The 19,716-nt window shown below is 40.8% G+C and overlaps 1 protein-coding gene across 1 annotated transcript in view; it reads right to left on the bottom strand.

Annotated features, from left to right (window-relative positions):
* The window catches only part of PTPN4 (protein tyrosine phosphatase non-receptor type 4), a 98,659-nt gene that overhangs the window by 36,137 nt on the left and 42,806 nt on the right, over window positions 1–19,716 (bottom strand). The window lies entirely within an intron of this gene.

Genomic DNA, 19,716 nt, shown 5'->3' with positions numbered 1-19,716 from the left:
AAGGTATTGATATTTAATGATGAATCAAGGTTCTTGAGTTATGCTCAACCCCCTGTTAAACTAACTCCAAGATTAATGTTTCTTTTCACAAAAGATGGAAGACAAGGTTCAACTGTGAGGGATGAATCAAAGTATTTTGATAAACCATTGGATATGAAAAATAAGGATGACAGAGTATATATTGATTTGCTGAACTCTCTTAATTATCGGGTCAATATATCTGGTAAAAGTAGGAAGAATGAGAAGGAGAAACACATTATTCAGGCTTTAAGTAGGCTTGGTTCAAGTGTTAGTTTTCTTCCAAATGACCCATCACAATTAGTTAATAGACTGTTATTGTTGTTCAGTAGAAAGAAGGCTAGAAATAACAATTGTTTCAATGAAGCATCAGCCATTTTAGACCAGTTGATGAATATGAAAATAATTAATAAATGTCAATATAAAGACATTTTATCCCATAGTAAATAAGATGAGAAGCACAATCCTTAGTTTTAATTTCAGAAGCGACCACACATCTTCATTTCCATGCCCACAACAACTAGATGCAACAAAAGAATATGAGGCGTCTTTATTTTCTATGGAAACTTATAATACCTTGTTTAATATCACAGAGAAAAACGATAAGTTTAGTTATAATCCAGGAAGTGGATACAAACGATAACAGTTTTACCCGGAGCATATGAGATTTCTCAAATATCTTTCGAAATTGCTTGCCTTATGAAAGAACAGGGTGATGAACCAAAAAATATTGTTGTAGATATTCAAAAACATACGTCAAAATCAACGATTAAACTTAAAAATAACTACAAGGTTGATTTCACAATTGATAATTCATTTAGAGAGTTATTGGGTTTCTCTTCAAAAAATATTGAAACTAATGGGATGTTTTTCAGTGATAATGTCATTCAAATGTCCTCAGGCATAAATTCGGTATTAATTCACTGTGATTTGATTTATGGTGCTTATAATGATGGAATAAGAACAAATACAATATTTTCATTCAGTGCATATTCAACCCCAATTGGTTATAAATTCAATATGGAACGCAAAAATCTGGTTTATCAACCTGTGTCAGGAAAAACCATATAGAGAGTAAATTTTAGGATAACCGACCAAGATAATTGCGTGATTTCTTTTAATGGAGAAATTATATCCATCAGAATTCACCTACGTAAAGTTTTCCAATAAATAAATATGATGGTTATAGTGAGGAAACACGAGTTGGGAAAATATAAAATAATAACAGGGGATGGGATGTTCCTTTCCCCATACTACAAGGGTGAAGGTATGTATCTTGGTAGAGGATACTATAAACCGAAGAGACAAAGGGGTGGAGGACATCAATTTAGAAAAAAAAGGGAGATGGAATAATTGATACTCTAATGGGTAAAGGTTAAACTGTTCTTAAACATAAAGACCTAATTGGTTCAACTACTTCTGCTGTGGGAAATGTAACAGGTGCTTATAAAGAGCATAAAAGATGCCCAAAAAAGAATCTCATCAATTGCAAGCAATTAAAGAAATTAAGAAAGGCAAAACTCAGTTGTCTCCCCAAGAACAACAGAAAATAATTCAAATACTTGGGTCAGGGTTTCAAAAGTTTTAATATCTTTTTTCCTCAATAAATACAAGTATGGAAGCAATTGATTGTCATCTCATTGTCATGATACCATTGTCATCTCAAACTCTACAAAAAAAGAAGACTGCTTCAAGTTAAATGCCATAACTGGAACAGACTGGAATACATATGGAACAAAAAGTTTTGAAAGAAATAATCAACAAACTTATTTGAATCCAGCCAAAAGTTTCTTGTTGTGTAAATTTGCATTCACCAAGGCTGCGAATAACACAAACGCAACACTCGTAAATGATTTCTTCTGGAAAATGTTTTATAGTGTTCGTTTATATATTGGAACACAAGAAGTTGAAGCGGTCGATTATGTCTCTGCTACTTCTGAAATGATGAAATTTACACTATATTCATTTCGTGATAGAATGGGAAAGGGAGCTGTCGAAGGTTTTATTCCTGATATGGAAATGGGAACAAACACAGACCCTGGATATAGTCAAAGAAAAGGAATGTATAATGATGATACAAAAGCAGGGGTAATAGTTTTACTGTGGCAGTTCCTCTTCAAGGTATATTTGGATTTTGTGATTATGATGAAGTTCTGTATGGTCTTAAAATTAGATTTCAACTGCAAAGGAATGATCATGAAAATAGATTGCTTTTTGACATTGCTAATGCTTTTGCTGCTCAGAATAAATTTGTTATTGATGAAATTAGTTGGTATATTAGTGAATATATTCCTAATCTTAAAACAGAAGAGATGTTGAATTGAAGACTTAACTCAAAGAAACCACTAAATGTATCATACGTTATAAGAAGATGCCAACACGTGAAACTGAACCAAACCACTTACAGGTGGAATTTGGGTGTTCTGAAAGGAAAGCCACGATATCTGTGGCTCATTTAAAAAAAAAAAAACAGATGGTGATACTGCTACTGATAAGAGTAATGCATTGAGTGATAATGCAAAGGTGAAACAACTTCGGGTTTCTCTAGATGGAACATTTTATCCACGAGATAGATTGGAAATTAATTGGGGGAAAAAATGATTATGCTGAAGCATACAAGTCTTACCAAAAGGTGGGTGAAAGCAATGGAAATAAAGAACCCATTTTGGATATGACAGCATTTAAAAGCCTGTATACAATCTATGTGATTGCCCTGAGTGCTCAAAAGGAAACCATAAAGTCTAATTGAGTGGATACTTCCCTATACATTGAAAGAGGAGAGAGTGAAGAAGTGGAGACATATTGTTCGCTTTTGGAAGAAACAGAATTACAGATTAATACAGATAATGGTGTTATGATTAGTCTCACATAATTTTTTAAAATAAATAAATAAGTAGTAAAGTGCCAACTGGGTTATGTTAATCAAATTAATCTTCATAAACTATCATCTTTCATTCAAAATCAAAAGCCTTGTATGATTTACGTTAATACAATTCAGAGAAAAGGAGCAGAAAGAATTGATGTTTAGCTCACAAGAGAACAGGTGAAAATCTTGAATGATACTGGCTCACTTAAAATTAAAATGTCAAAACCAATGTTGAAGAAATATTCAATAAGAGAGATGAGTAGAGGATTTCTCCCATTTCAAAATCCTTTATTTGCTGGTCTAAGTGAGACTGGAGCATTGACGGGTGGTATTTCAGCAGCGGTGAAAACTGCCAACGAAAGGAAGGCTCAACTCCGGGCTCATAAACAGTTGGAAAGACATAACAAAGAGTTGGAGAAACAAATTAGTGGAAGTGGTGTAATTGTAGATTTTGCTGAAAAACTTGAAAGCCTACCTAATAAAGCAAGATTGTTAGTTGGAGATATGCTTTCTTCTTTTGCACAAGCAGGTGTAAAATTCACATAAAGGAGTAATGGATTATATCTTTCTCATCAATAAATGAGCAGGGTAATCTCATCAATTGATGAGTGGTTTAAAGAATTTGGAAAGAATACATCAAATTTATAATTTGTCAAATATTGTAAGAAATTAAAAATTGATAATGTGGTTATATGTATGAGAGATGAGTAAATAAACTTGCCTAAATATACAAATAATATGATGAATTTAGAAGATAATAATGGAAACAGTTCTCATTGGGTTTGTATGTATAATAATCAGGTTAAATATTATTTTGATAGTTATGGTCTTCCACCACCTGTTGAAGTCATAAAATTCTTACAGAATGGTGTTCATCAAACATTTCAAGTCCAAGAATTAAATTCCAAGTGTTGTGGTCAATTATGTCTGTATGTGTTATTTCAACTCAACAAAAATAATTTTTTATGACATTATTTTTAATGTAATATAAATGACATGTTGGAAAAGATGGTTCTATCTTTGGTGTATCCCAATAACTGGATATTGATTTATCAAATAATTACACAAAGGCACAGGCTGAACGACAGAAATATAGTATAGCAAAAAATATTAACATGCAAAATGCTTATAAATTAATAAATTATCCAAGCCCGACTGATGCGAATGACTTGGTGAGATCAAGTGATTTATCACAATATATATCCTCAAATAAAAGAGCACGTTTTGTTAAACAAGTAGAATTTACAACTACAACACCTGGTTCAACAAACCATACACCTTTTCTTATTAAATTCAATTATCTGCTTAGTATTGAATTTTATAAAGAAGGAAGTATTGTTAATATGAGAATGGAGAAATGGAGGTATAACATGTGTGATTTCGGATAAAATTGTTCTTTTTCATTCAACCTAGAAGACCTACACGATTTTTATCAGTCTCGTAAAGAACATTATTATCCTCTTGGTAAGAATCAGGAGATATGTGGAAGCACAATTTGCAAACAACAAATACACGATTTCAGGAACAGGAAATTATATGATGGTGAAGCAATAGTTTATATGACAAAGAAGGAAGGAAATTGGATAATTATACAAAGCCGATGAAAACAAACTGATTTAACAACAGGAAGATGGGGTCGTATTACGTGTCATCCTAAAAATCTATCATATATTTCTGATACATAAATGACAGCAAGAAGGCTTCAAGAAAATTATATTTTTTGCATTCAAGGATACCTACAAGAAAAGGGTGTTAGATTTTACATTCCTTATGAATTGGACCATAGACATGGGCATTTTTCAATTAAGACCTGGCCTTGTACTGATATTAAAAAACCTACAAATATAGATTTGATTAAAATATTAAATAAAAATGAACTTCTCTAGGTGATGAAATATAAAACTCTTTGAAATCATCAACAAATCTTATTGGTTTCCGATTGTTACGGTTGTGGAAATTCGCATTACACCATAAAGGGCCCTCAGGTGAGATATCTCTGCAAGTACTTGTGGAGTTAGCCCAAACCCGTTATATAGAGGGAATTTATGTGATTCATCTGGGCTGCGACGCTTTGAGTTAGCCATTTTTTCTTATCTGTCGTTATTTTGAACCAACCACGTCTCAACCGCCATCACACAACAACCACCTTAACCATCACGCCAGCCATCGTCACCAACTACAACCACGCTCCAACCCGCAGACAACAACCACAACGCCAACCCTCACCACGGAAGACCCTCCACCACCTTCGCCTTCACCTTCACGAATTCATCCCACATCATCGCTTCCACGGCCATTCCCGCGCCACCTGTGAACACTGAACGTTGGGCTGTCTCGGGCCCGTTCGGCGATTGGTGCCGAACGCACCAAGCCGCGAGCGCGAATGGCGGCCTTTCCGAGGGAAAAAAAAAATCGGATCAGAAACGCTTCACGTCCACTTCTCCTCCGTCCAATTGGCCCCGCCTCCAAGCGTATGTATGTGAAGTCCGTATATGCAAATTTTAGGATCAGGAGAGGTTCACGCCCATTTTTGCCCGACCAATGGCTGACCGGGGGGGGGGGCGGCGTGGCCCCGCCTCAAATCGCGTTCTGATCCTAAAATTTGCATATTGGCTGCTCCTGCCGCCTATAAAAAGGCGAGCGCAAGGCGAATTAAAAAGAGTTGGGTTTTGGAGTTGCTTGGAGAGTGTCGTCAAAGAGTTGGGTTTTGGAGTTGTTGGAGGGTGTCGTCGAGAGAGTTGGGTTTTGGAGTTGCTTGGAGAGTATCGTCGAGAGGTTGCTCTTGGGGACAAGGAGCGTTGCATTGGCGGAGTTGAGGGGAGTGAGCGCGGTGGAACTGCAAGCAAGGGAGCTCGGGTCCGAGGCAAGAAGGACGGCGGTCGGCGACGAGGTTGCGGTGTGGGGGATCGCTCGTCTCGTCGCGGGACTCAAGCCAGCCAGCCATTCCCCTCCCCCAGGGCATCAACAATTCCCCCTTTCCCCCGCGCTGAGATAGTGCAAAAGGGGGCCCCGTTCCCACCCCACCCCAAACGTCGTGCCAACAAAACCCGCCAAGGGGCACGGACTCTGAGCACAGCGGCACGGCCACATTTGCAGCTTGCCCGCCAACGCATCACGAGGACGCGGGTAGGACCCCCCGGTCTCGCGGACCTGGCCGCTCCTTCAGGTCACGCGAGCACAATCGGCCGACAGGCCCGTCTGCCCCCTTGTCTATGAGGGTGGCTTCTTTCCTTTGCTTTTGAGTAAATGTGTGTTGGCGCAGTCTGTAAATTAGAACTGTATAAGTGTTGCCGTGTGTACGCGTATTCGGTAGTAACTCTGCGTCATTGTTTCTTTTGTTGTAACTGCTACATGTGCATTTTGACTGTTTGGCTGTATATGTGTGCTTTCCGTGTGTCACGTAATAAATGTGCATTGTGTGAACTGTTTTCCCGTTTCGCTTCGTCTTCGTCCACCAAAGTCTTGAAACTTCGTTTTTCAGTTTCTTCAAAATTAACTTATCCTGACATCTCTGGTTTTCCCCTTGTGGTCTTCATATACAGTCAACCCCCGCTTCATCGCGGTTCACCTACCGCACCCCCGGTTCATCGCGGGTTTTCCCTTGGAACGTAACGAATTTTTTCTGCGGATTCCCCCAGTACATCGCGGTAATAATATATCAAATATAAATTATTTAAGCTATAAATTATAACGCGTGGCGCTCGAAAGTATCTTCATAATAAAACAAACAAAGAAAAAATTTGTATGTTTGTCGACACAACGCACGAGGCAAAGACAGAGAGCGCGCTATTCATTTCTCCTTGGTGCTGATTGGCTGTTGCCCACGAGGCGCACTCTCGCTGTCTTGAGTGTTTAGCTTGTGAACGACATATTTTGTACGTTTTTTTTCTCCAAGCCCTACGATGCCGCCCAAAGGAAAAACGTTTGCTGCGGTTGGGCACCATTACGGTTTGAATGAATCGACCATACGCTACATCAAGAAGGACGAAGCCAACATCAGCACTTTACATTCGCAACGCCCTGCAGCACCTCATGGAGGCCATGGATTCCGACGACAATTTTTCTCTGAGGGTGTATTGGCGTGATTTCACGATAGCAACATGTCTCCAAATAATTCAGAAGGCTCTACAAGAAATGAAAAAAGAAACCTTAAACGCCTGCTGGAAGAAGCTGTGGCCAGAATGCGTCCACAAATACAAGGCCTTTTCTCCAGACGAAATTCACCATTCGGCAATCGATAAGGCGGTCAAGCTGGCGAAGGTTCTAGGAGGAGGATTCAACGACACGACGCACGACGAAGTGAATGACCTCATCGAAACCAACTCTGACCCATAAACGGACGAGGATTTGGCTGAGCTTACGAAGTCTGCATACGAGGAGGAGGAGGAAGAACAATCTGATCCATCGCAGGAGCACGACGGCGAAGGCATATCACTTGAACGCTTAGCAACAATGGCGAAAACGGCCAAAGAATTGCAGGGGATGGCTGAAGCATGGGATCCCTCTATGGTTCGGGCATTGCAATTCAAGAATGCTATTGATGGCGCAATGGAAACCTATAAAACTCTCCTCACCACCATGAAGAAACAACGCCAGCAACTGCCCATCACAATGTTTTTGCAACGTTACTGAGTTTACAGTAAGCATTTTTATGCTTCAAATGTTTTCTTTGTGTGTTTAATTGAGATTAAAATGTGTTTAAAATGTGTTTTGTGGAGGCGTCCATTCATCGCGGATTTTCACTTTCCGCGGGAGGGTTTGGAACGTAACCCCCGCGAGAAACGGGGGATTACTATATATATATATATATATATATATATATATATATATATATATATATATATATATATATATATATATATATATATATATATATATATATATATATATATATATATATAAATATAATAGACAAGTCTGGAGAGGGCGATTGTTCATGAGCAATGTACACGGTTCACCTTTTTTATTTTTTGACCTTCGAGGGGATGCCACGGGCAAACTGGGGGGATTCGGGAAAAACGTAAATGATGAAAGTTGTAGTACTCAAAGAGCACTACTTGAATACCAAGTTTCATTCGAAACAGTTGAAAACCATAGGAGCTCGATGCTCAATTTATTGATTTTTTTGACATTTTCTAAGTTTGTGACCTTGACCTTGGGACAAAAATGAAAAAAATAAATAAATAAATAAATCGATCTCCGTGGGACTATGCAGGTGCCATTAGGCTAACCAAATACCGAAACCCCTGCCAGATTCGACAAACCCCTTCGGAGTAGATGTAACTTGAAACCAGCTTCCCCCTAAAAACATGTTTTTTGATGGGCGCAGCAAGCCCATTCTCCGGAAAACGCAACTAGATCATGATACAAACCTCGCACCCTAATTTTATCAAGATCGGATCAAAACCCACGGAGCTATGCTCGGGACAGACAGACAGACACACACCCATAACGAATATAGTGGTCACTTACTGACTCGTGAACCAAATATAGTGGTCACTTACTGACTCGTGAACCAAATATAGTGGTCACTGACTGACTCGTGAACCAACAATAGATATTTCGATAGATCGATATATATTATATATATATATATATATATATATATATATATATATATACATATACATACATATACATACATACATACATACATACATACAGGGTGTCCCAAAAGTCACCTCGGGATTTAGAAATTAAATAACATTTCTGTGTTTTAATAATTTGTTTTCTTTTCTTTTCAGAATTGAGATTAACATTTGGAAATTACCATGGAAAATTCACAACTGAACAAAGAACCAAAATCGTGGAATTTTATTTTAAATTTCATCGATCAATTTTTCTCATCCAAAGAGCATACTGCCAACACTTCAAATGCCAGAAAACCACCTTCAGATTTCATGATTCGTCAGTTGATTCAATGTTCTCAGCAATATGGGTCAGTGAGTGACTTGCCATGATCTGGAAGACCACGTTCAGTCCGTTCGCAGATTAATTGTGAATGTGTACTGGACAGTGTTCAAGAAGAGCCACGAACATCGATCTGCAGACGTTCTGACCAGTTGGGGATGTCTCGAATGTCACTGTATCGTATACTATGAAACGATTTGTACCTGTACCCATACAATGTGCAATTGGTGCAAAAGTTGAAACTGACTGATCATCGACAACGCTTAAATTACCCAGTCCAAATTCAGAGGTTGGTCAATGAAGAAAACAAATTTGTTCATAAACTGATTATGAGCGATGAAGCTCATTTCCATTTGAATGGTTTTGTGAATAAGCATAACTGTAGGTTCTGGGGATTAGAGAATCCTAGGGCTGTTCATCAACTTGAGTTGCATCCTCTCAAATGCACTGTCTGGTGTGGTGCAACGTCGGAAAGGATTATCGGCCCTTATTTTTTTTTGAAATGAGGATGGTAGTGCAAAGACGGTCACTAATGAGCGGAATCGAGCTATGCTCGAGAATTTTGTGCATCCTGCAGTGAAGGAAAAACCTGAGAGGTGGTTTCAACAAGATGGAGTCACTGCCCACACGGTACAAGTCACGGGAGAGCTTCGAAGGCAAATTTTTGGACACCAAATAATTTCGCGAAATTCTGAAATTTCTTGGCCATCACGTTCTCCTGATTTGACGCCTCCCTATTATTTTATTTGCGGTTACCTAAAGGAGCGTGTATACATCAATAAGCCCCATACAATTCAGTAGCTCAAGGACAACATCTGTGCAGAAATTTGAGGGTTGCAGCCAGAGTTATTGTCCGCTGTTATGGAAAATGCTGTCAAAAGAGCCCATCTCTGCAAAACGGAAAATGGCAGACATCTAAGCTGCATCTATTTTCATAAATAAAGCAAATTTATCTCCATTTTGTAAATTTTCTTTTGGGATAAAAATAATCATCTATATATTACTAAAACTCTCATCTTGTATGTATGTATGTATGTATGTATGTATGTATGTATGTATGTATGTATGCAAGTATGTTCCCAAAATACAGCCAAAACAGGACAAGATAGTGCAAAAATTTTCAGCCCACCTTACTCACCATTCTCCTGCAGTGTACAGTATGAAGTTTCGTTCAAATCGGGCAACGAAAAAATTATTTAAAAAAATCAATTCCCGATTCAGTGAAGTACACTTCAGGAGAATTTGATAAATGCAAACAACCTCAGCAGTATAGTTCGCTGGAGCTATCCTATTTTATTTTTTTTGAAATAATTTTATCAACCTCTGTCACAATGGGAACCCAACGGGTTCACTGGTCGTTGAGTAGATTATTAAAAAACAGAAATGTTATTAAATTTCTAAATCCCGAGGTGACTTTTGGGACACCATGTATAAGTATGAAATTATATATATATATATATATATATATATATATATATATATATATATATATATATATATATACATACATACATATATACATATATATGCAGCTCTGGAAAAAAATAAGAGACCACTCTGGAAAAAAATTAAATCAGCATCTCCACATGTATGGCAGCCATTCCATTCCAGTGTCTGTTGAATTCCAACACAGGTACACCTCATTCTACTTAGTGAGGTACTGATTAGGTGATCACCTGAACCAAATCTTATTTAACAAGGAAAAGTATAAAAAAAACCACTGCTGTAGTCATCACTATCCTCTTGCAATAGGACCAGCTGGATGGCAAAAACAGTGCGAGTAGTACCTCACCAGTAATTGGAATAAAATTAAAAAAAAACTATTGACCATGCCAAAAGAGTTGAAAAGAAAAGTTTTGAGTGAGGAAAAGAAGGGTTCAATTCTGGCTTTACTGGCAGAGGCATACAGTGAGCGTCACGTTGCTTCCATCCTTAAAATTCCAAAGACGGCGGTTCATAAGAACAAGGTCAAGCAGCAGACATTGGGGACAACAAAGCTCCAGACTGGCAGAGGGCGAAAACGACATTCCATTGACCGGGATGACTGCCAACTCATTCAAATGTCACTCAACAACCGTAGGATGACATCAAGTGACCTACAAAAAGAATAGCAAATGGCAGCTGGGGTGAAGTGCACGGCGAGGACGGTGCGAAACAGGCTCCTTGGGACAGGGCTGAAGTGCAAAGCTAGAAAAAAGCCCTTCATCAGTGAGAAGCAAAGAAGAGCCAGGCTGAGGTTTGCAAAAGACCATAAGGATTGGACCGTAGAGGACTGGAGTAAGGTCATCTTCTCTGATGAGTCCAATTTTCAGCTTTGCCCAACACCTGGTCGTCTAATGGTGAGACGGAGACCTGGAGAGGCCTACAAGTCACAGTGTCTCGCATCCACTATGAAATTTGGTGGAGGATCGGTGATGATCTGGGGGTGCTTCAGCAAGTCTGGAATCGGGCATATTTGTCTTTGTGAAGGACTCATGAATCAAGCCATGTACAAGGTTGTCCTGGAAGAACACTTGCTTCCTTCTGCTCTGACAATGTTCCCCAACTCTGAGGATTGGTTTTTTCCAGCAGGACAATGCTCCATGCCACACAGCCAGGTCAATCAAGGTGTGGATGGAGGACCATCAGATCAAGACCCTGTCATGGTCAGCCCAATCTCGAGACCTGAATCCCATTGAAAACCTCTGCAATGTGATCAAGAGGAAGATGGATGGTCACAAGACGAGCTGCTTGAATTTTTGCGCCAGGAGTGGCATAAAGTCACCCAACATCAATGTGAAAGACTGGTGGAGAGCATGCCAAGACACATGAAAGCTGTGATTGAAAATCAGGGTTATTCCACAAAATATTGATTTCTGAACTCTTCCCAAGTAAAAACATTAGTATTGTGTCGTTTAAAAGTGAATATGAACTTGTTTTGTTTGTATTATTTGAGGTCTGAAAACACTGAATCTTTGTTGTTATTTTGACTTTGCCAACATCCAGCCTTGGCTGCGATGGTACCATTCTCCTGGATTTAAGGTGTAACTTCAGAGTTGCAACAACAAGCCGGTGGTCAGTATTGAGGAACTGAGCACTCCAGTAGACTCTACAGTTCTGGATCATCCTCCAGCGACCATCAACGAGGACATGGTCAATCTCCTTTGCCACACCGCCAGCATTGGAATACTAAGTCCAGCGATGAGCTTGTGAGCGCCGAAACCATGAACCGGCCACCCTAAGTCCATGAATTCTTGCAAAGGCAACGAACCTCGTGCTATTCTGGTTTATAGTTCCTGACCCATGGGGACCAACACACGTCTCATAACCATCCCTTTCAGTTCCAGTCGATGCATTGAAATCCCCCAAGACTAGAAGTGTATCTCGTCTGGGGCACTGATCAACCACAGGCTCGAGCGTGGCGGAGAATGCATCCTTCACGGTTAGATCACTCACCTCAATCGGAGCATAAACAGAGACCAGGGAAATGACACCTAAGGAGTGACGAATCCTTCGTCTTATAATACGCTCGTTGACCAGTGTTACCTCAATTATCATTGGAGTCAGCTTATTGGACACAGCGACAGAACTCCTTGGGGATGGTAACCATCAGGGTGACCAGACCAATAGTAGGTGTAACCACCCACCATGATCTCGCTGCAATCTGGTCTCAGAGCCTCAGAGAGTGCTGCAATACCGATGTCCAAACGCTTGAGCTCAGATGATGAGACGGTTGATCATCCTCCCTTAGGGATGGGACATTCCAGGCACCCACCCGAAGGGACCGCCTCAGGTTAACCCAAGGAAACCGCCGTCTGGTGGACGACACGTCAGCACCACTTCGACACACTCTCCCGCAATCTGACCCGTGAATGTTACCCCGTGGTTTCCCTCCTATCATCAAAGATTGGGGGTCCCGAAGGCTTTGCCCCAATCCCGTCATCCGGTGAGCTGCCCTGCAAAGGGAAGCTGCACAGGAGGTACTCCCACGGAGTGGGTTTTTAGATTTCTTTGCATTTTTGTGTTTTGCGGAATGAAGGGTTTTACGGAGGCTGGAGTACAAATCCTGCCAGCAACCTCCTAATAAGAAGTAACTCAACTGTAGGACGTCCGCAGACACAGTTTGGCACGAGATATGGATGGCCGTTGGCTCACAAGAAACTCCTCCGCCCTTTGACAGGTTTCGTTTTTAATCCTGCTGGGTGTCCATATCCAAACACCCTCCTCACCAAAAAACCGGGTGGGGGAGACGGTTTAGTCGCCGTCAACCCGACCATGGAACAGGTCAGTACAGGTTTACATGATACCTGTAGCAAGTCACAGATCGAATCTGGCCTGACCTGACCTGACATTGACCCCACCTTTTCATTATCTTCACCAACGATTGCCCCGACTCTGGAAAATCCTCTCTCTTTGCTGAAGACTCCACTCTCTGCCATGACATCACTCATCCTTCTGACAGATAGCCTCTTCTCTCTCCTCAGACATTGACAAAAATCACAAATTGGTCATACACTTGGAACATGTCTTTCAATCCTGACAAATCCCACACACACTCTCTCTGAAAGGATCATAGTGCAAATCCTCCCATATACTTTGTCAACAACCATCTCAAACATGTTCAGTCACTCAAACCCTTGGGTCTCACGCTCAGCCATGATCTCCCTTGGGCAAATCACATTTCAAAGTTAGCCTCCAAAGCCAGACGCAAGCTGGGCATCCTCTGTTGTGCAAAGTCCTCCTTGGCATACCTGAGCTTCTATCCACGGCTTTATGGAGTACTGCTCTCCCCTCTGGGCTTTCTCCTGCCTCACACCTTGCTCAGCTTGACACTGTGGAAACCAAAGCCTTAAAGATCATTGGAATTTCCCGTGATGAAGTTGAGTGTATGAGCCCATCACTTCATCATCGCAGATAGGTTGGTGATCTCTCTGTCTTCCGCCACATCCTGTCTGGTCTTGCACTCTTCTTGCTCTTTCTGTGCTTTGTACCCCCCACCCCAACCCCTCCAGTTTCCTGCAGGGTACACATGGTCCTCCACTCGTTTTCAGTTTTTTTTCAGGATCCCTCCAGTTTCAGGATCACTGCTCATCTCCACTCATTTGTTCCTCTTTTTTCCCCCTGACCTGTGGCACCAAAGTCCACATTCTCTTCAATCTCATTCCTCCCTCCAAGTCTACAAGATAGCTGTTCACCACCATCTCAGATCATCCTCAATCCAACACCATGATGTTTTCTACCCATTAAGCCCCCCTCCACCTCCCTCCTCAACCCAACCTCCAAGCCCATCTCCTTCTAAATTTCCAGTTTTTCAATCCTCTATCCATATTGTCCACCCCATGCATCCTCCCCTTCCCCTCATTCCTCCCCACATCCAGTGTTTGTCCAAGTCTCCCTCTATTCTGTCCTTCAATGCCACTGTTGGGGTCCCCCTCCCCTCCCACCTTTCCCCTCTATTGTTCCTTTTGGTCTGTTGTGTCCTGATCAGTTCAGTGCTCTCGCTCTTCCACGAGCCTCGACTCTATACAAACAAAACAACAAAAAAAAAAAATACTCCACGTCTCCCATCAGAGCCCATCAAATTTTCTGCAAGCATTCAGGATAAGATACCACCTCGTCATAAGCGAGCTCAGCAAACTTGTTCTGGATCCGACACTTTCTTCTGCACCCTTTAATAGTTCCACATTTGAACTACTTTTTAGCTGTTACTCAAACTTCAGTTGAATAATCTCCAAGCAGTTTTTTAAAAACAGTTTAACAACAACAAAAAACACCCCCCAAAAAACCCTTGCATTCGGTTCTATCTCTTTTCATTTCCTTGCTTTCAGTTCCTCTGTAGCTAAAGTAAAATAATCAATTGTTTGGTTCCATTGCTTAGTTTTGAGGCACATCCTTACGTAAACATGAAGCAACAATTCTCATCTTGAAGAAACCTTCACTGGTCATAAACATTTTTCAAATTGAAACCTGTTCTTTCACCTTTCATTTCCAAGATTCTCCAGTGTGCAAGAGCCAATCATGTCATCAAATTTGTGCCCAAACAGTCATCTTCTCGAACACCACTCAGAACCCATCCAGCCTGGATTATCGTAGTTTTCTGCACAGACCAGCCTCGGAAAGGTAACAAATTATATTTTTTGTAAAAGCCGGTCAAGGATCAGCTGGAATATTCATACTCCCAGAACCTATCAGCTGTACTGTACATTAGAATTATAAAATTTTCTCAATGATTCTTCACCATTAAGAGATGAGGCCAAAATCGATATATGGCATGATATTTCAAAAAATTGTGGACGACTTGTGACAAAACTTGGTGGATGAGTTGACCAGATTACAAGAACAAGCCAATTAGATTCTGTTTCAGGTACAGATTCAGATCCGGCTTTTCAGCGGGATACAAAACAAACTGTTCAGCCTGGCCTGGTGGAGGTATGCGCTCCACCGAGTGCTGTTCTAATCACTCCTATTTTGGAATCTCTGGATCTATTCTTAGATGCTTTAAATGTTATATTACAGATTGTACATAGTCTTAATCGTGCAGGCGAGTATGAACCAGTCCTCTGCAAGCCGTTTGTTCGACACTTCAATCTTCCCAGACATTCAATGCCATGGCAATCTCGGTATATTTATACCTTTCAACAGCAAGGACAGTCAAAACAGTAAAGATTCATGACTCAACCTCAGCATCGGCATGTTGGCTCACCACGATTCATGAGCGCTCATCATTCACTTAGACCAGGGGTTCCCAACCTGTGGTACGCGTACCACAGGTTGTACATTTGGACTTTCTCGGTGGTATGCGGCAGCGTGTTTTTTTTTTTAACGCAGTTTTTATTTTACTTCTCTCTCTCATGCAGCTTGTGCACAATAGTTAAATTTATATCGAAAGCGGCTGTACACTGACAGCTGTTTGTTATCGGCCATTGTGCACAAGTTTTATTATTCGTTTTGTCTCTACACGCCACACTGTCATCATTGCTATTGGCCGGCTTATTGTTAGAGTTATCGTTCACCAGCATCATGTCAATGTGAAAATATTCGGAGAGTGATCTCAAGTTAGGCTTCACTTCCATCCAAAAAGGTGAATTAGAAGCTCCACAGTGTGTGATTTGTGTAAAAGTTCTCGGCAATCAATCTATGAAGCCAAGTCTATTGAAGCGCCATTTTGATTCTGTTCATCCTGAACATAGCCACAAGGACCATGATTTTTTTTCGTCGGAAGGAAAATGCCATGAAAAGAGCACGCTTCGACGGCAGCGGCAGTTTTCAACAGCCGTCCACGGCAGCCATAAAGGCATCCTACTTGGTTGCACTGTGAATTGCAGAACAGAAAAAAACCTCACACCGTCGGTGAAAGCCTCATCCTTCCCGCCACAAAGGACATCGGGCGTCTCATGCTGGGAGAACAAAGCGCCAAGAAGCTCAATTCTCTTTCGTTGTCAAACAACACAGTTCAGAGGCGCATTGAAGAAATGTCAACCAATATTCGTGACCAGGTGGTGGCAGAAATCAAGGCATCTCCATGCGGATTTTCTATGCAATTGGATGAGTCAACTGACGTGGCAAATTGTGCCCAACTGTTAGCGCTCGTTCGGTTCGTGCATAAAGCCAAGTTCAAGGATGAAATACTATTTTACCGCCCGCTTAAAACCACAACGAAAGCAAAGGACATTTTCGAAGAGGTGTCTTCCGTCTTTGATCAAGTTGGGCTGTCATGGGTTGATCTGAAAGGCTGTACTACAGATGGTGCTCCAGCTATGTTGGGGTGCAGATCAGGTTTCCAAACGCTTGTGAAGGCAGTTGCTCCTGAAGTGCGCGGCCTACACGGTACGATCCACCGCCACGCACTCTCAGCCAAGGCGCTCCCCAAGCCATTGACTGACGTTCTCTCAACCATGATCAAAATTGTGAACCATGTGAAATCCCAGGCTCTCAATTCGCGACTTTTCAAGAAACTTTGCGAGGATTTCGACTCCGATCATAAAGTCCTCTTATTCCACACCGAGGTGAGATGGTTATCCCGTGGAAATATGGCGGAGCGCGTGTTTAAACTGCGAGCTGAGCTTCGTGAATTCTTCGAAAACGATGGAAAACCAAAGACTGTCGATTTCGTCGCTGATTTGAATGACCCCGACTGGGCATTGCACCTGGCTTATTTGGTCGACATTTTCTCTCAGTTAAACGCCCTGAACAAGTCTCTTCAGGGGACCGGCATGACTATCATCGACTTCATAGACAAGGTCAAGGGATTTCAGGAAAAATTCCGTCTGTGGAAGACGAATGTCGAAGCGGGAGTGGTGGTCATGTTTTTTTGCACGGCCGATATTCTTCAGAAGCGTGAAAAGAATCCCCCAAGGGAGTTCATACAACTGGTATAAGATCACCTCGCTTATTTGGATGAGGAATTAAATTCCTATTTTCCGGATCTCAAGGAACTGGATCTGAAAATGATTCGCAACCCATTTCGCATGAATGCATTGGATTTGCCACCTGGAACAGGACTGCAGGAAAGCTTGATTGATCTCCAGAACGACTCCACAGCCCGAGATCAGTTTGACGAGATGAATCTTGCGGACTTCTGGTGTGGAATGTTGGGGTCTTACCCTAAGCTAGCTGCCCTGGCTGTTCATTCGCTCATAGTATTCCCATCTACATGGCTGTGTGAAGCTGGGTTCTCATCAGTCGTTATTCTAAAAACAAAACAAAGATCCCTACTGGATGTTGAACATGATGTTCGGTGCACTTTATCCAAAACAAAGCCTGACATTGACCTGCTTGTGAGCAAGAAGCAGGCTCAACCATCCCATTGACTGGACATTTTACACAATCAAATAGGTACTTACTGTATCATTCTTTTGTTCAGATCAGATTGCTCAATGTCATAGTTGTGAATTGTTAGTATTGTTTAACTCCCCATTGTCGTATCTGTATCGCAAATAAACACTATTTTAGGTGAATTTTGGTACAGTGGTACTCGGTGGGACCACGAACATGTGAAATGGTACCCCAGTAAAAAAAGGTTGGGAACCCCTGACTTAGACCTTTCTACTCTGACAACTTTTCAATTCTTTCCCCATCTCTGCTCTTTCCCTTTTATTTTATTGTTCTTACCTCTCCACCTTTTCCTCTCATCTCTGTTCTTCCACTTTTTGAACCACATGTTTTCCTCCGTTTTTTTGTTTTTTGTTTTTTTTTGTGCCTCCACTGACAAAGTTGCCAGAGGCATATTTTTGGGTCGTCAGTCCGTCTGTACATAAGTATGTCCATCCATGCTAATTTTCTCTTTTTCTCTGCAAACACTGACACGAATTTTTCACCATTGGTGTGACGACTCATGTACAAGGTTTTTTTTTTTTTTTTTTTCAATCAAATCATGATGTCATAGGTCACATGGTGTGGCAGCCATGTTTGAAAAAAGGAAAAACGTTGAACCTCTTTCTCCGAAACTGCTCCATGGAAAAATTTTAAACATGCCACGGGAAACATGTGCGATTTTTTTTGATGATGTCAAAAGTGGCTTCGTTATGACATCATAATTGCAAAAGTCAAACACTTTATCCGATCAGTATGAAAATATTTGAGGGTCATCTGGGGCTAAATTGTATGGTGGAAAAAAATTGATGACATCTGTGACATGTTTCATCAGCCATATTGTTTTTAACATAAAAATATTCAAAATCTTCTTCTCTGAAACAGCCGAATAGATCGAGGTGAAACTTTACAGGTATGATCGCCTATTCATGAGGAACAAAAAGTTCTCCACCGATGACATCATATTTCACATGGTTTGGCAGCTTTGATATGTTGAAGAATAGACATTTTAAAACCCTCTTCTCCAGAACGGCTTGACAGATCGAGGGGGAAACTTCACCCACATGTTCCCCAAGCCTTGGGGATACCAAGATGTTCACGAATAATTAATAGATCACGTGGTCTGGTAGCCATATTGGTTTGAACGAAACTGTTAAAAAAATTATTCCTCTTGAACCACTTCAATCGATATGAAATGTCACAGTTATGATCTCCTAGTCATGGGGAGTACGTTTTAAATTTCAACCTGATCAGACGGACACATGGTCTGCCAGCCAGAATTATTTAATATTTTCGATCTGGGTTCAGGGATTTAAATCAAACTTGGTACAAGTACTATAATGATGTAATAATGTGGGCGGAGGCATATCTGGCGACATAACGATGTCGAAGAGTGTCCCTCCAGTTTTTTTTTTTAATCTTCTCCATTTTATTTTTCTTTCCCACTAGTTTTTGAAGCCTTTTTCATTTATCAGTCTTTCTTTTACTTCTTTGTTTCCCTATTTCCCCATTTTCTCCTCATCCTCTACTTTTAAGCACCGACTCGTGACCCCGCTCTGATGCATGCACCTCTGACTCACTTCCATCCAACGTTGACCTGCAATAATCTGCGATGACCACTGGTAAGGTAAGGTTATCCGTCATAGATCATGAGAATATCATTAGTCAATATTTTCATGTTGTGTGTGTATATATATATATATACATATATACATATATACATATATACATATATACATATATACATATATATATATATATATATATATATATATATATATATATATATATATATATATACATATATACATATATACATATATATATATATATATATATATATATATATATATATATATATATATATATATATATATATAGCCTGGTGTGTTGGCGCAGTGGTTAGGGCAGCGGTTTGGGATACAAAAGGTCCTGAGTTCAAGCCCGGTTGAGCCACTGAATTAATACACCAGGGGGTTGACTCAGCCTGTCATCCTTCCGAGGTCGGCGAAATGAGTACCAGTGTACTGGGCCGGTGTATACCCCGGTTAAAATTAGGTGTACCATATCCCTGTGTGTCGTAAGAGGCGACCAGGGTTGCGTCAGGAAGGGCATCCGGCGTAAAACATGTG

This window comes from Eptatretus burgeri, chromosome 2, assembly GCF_056783735.1.
Source record: "Eptatretus burgeri isolate ZD-2024b chromosome 2, Ebu_testis_v1, whole genome shotgun sequence".
NCBI lineage: Eukaryota > Metazoa > Chordata > Myxini > Myxiniformes > Myxinidae > Eptatretus > Eptatretus burgeri.
The sequence above is the reverse complement of the archived record's forward strand: the minus strand, read 5'-3'. Positions and strand labels throughout refer to the sequence as shown.